Here is a 584-nt window from a genome sequence, read left to right as displayed (position 1 = left end):
CGACCGGTGAAGGAGCAGTGGGGGTAGGGACGCTGAGGACTTGCCAGCCCTGAAGGCGGGTGCAGCTCCCTGTTGCTGACAAAGCGCGTTAACATAAGCACTGCAGTCTACCCTCATCAGCAGCCAGGGAGGAGGGCGGAGCAGCCTCCCGTCTGCACTTCGTACTGGAGAATGCTGAGGTCCAGCAGGCTAAGTGCCCTGCCTGGGTCCACACTGAGGTCCAGCTATGGGCATTCAGACTATGGTCTGAAACTCCCTACCCATTGCCCTCCCATACTCCATACTGTGTGGCCATGTGATGGGCACGAGTGTGTGTGAGGCTAGGGATGGCAGGGTGATGGGGCAGGAAAAATACACCTTGGAAGGAGGCAGCACAGCTGCTGGGCATCTGGGGAGGGATGGGGACGCTGTCACAGGCTAGCCGGCTGCCAGCACGGGGAGGGAACTGGCACTCGGAGCTCAGCACCCCAACATTTGGATGCAGGAGCCAAGAGCTGGCCCAGGGCCAGCTCATCAAACCGGGACCAAACCCGTGGCCAACCCAGGCTAGGACCTAGGTCTCTCATGGTTGGCTCAGAGCACTG

The 584-nt window shown here is 60.6% G+C and overlaps 1 protein-coding gene across 7 annotated transcripts in view; it reads right to left on the bottom strand.

Annotated features, from left to right (window-relative positions):
* Window positions 1–584, bottom strand: part of KCNN3 (potassium intermediate/small conductance calcium-activated channel, subfamily N, member 3) — a 170,650-nt gene that overhangs the window by 26,285 nt on the left and 143,781 nt on the right. The window lies entirely within an intron of this gene.

Source organism: Bison bison, unplaced genomic scaffold, assembly GCF_000754665.1.
Source record: "Bison bison bison isolate TAMUID 2011002044 unplaced genomic scaffold, Bison_UMD1.0 scf7180017864093, whole genome shotgun sequence".
Taxonomy (NCBI): domain Eukaryota; kingdom Metazoa; phylum Chordata; class Mammalia; order Artiodactyla; family Bovidae; genus Bison; species Bison bison.
Note: the sequence above shows the minus strand (reverse complement) of the source record. Positions and strands in the feature narration are given on the sequence as shown.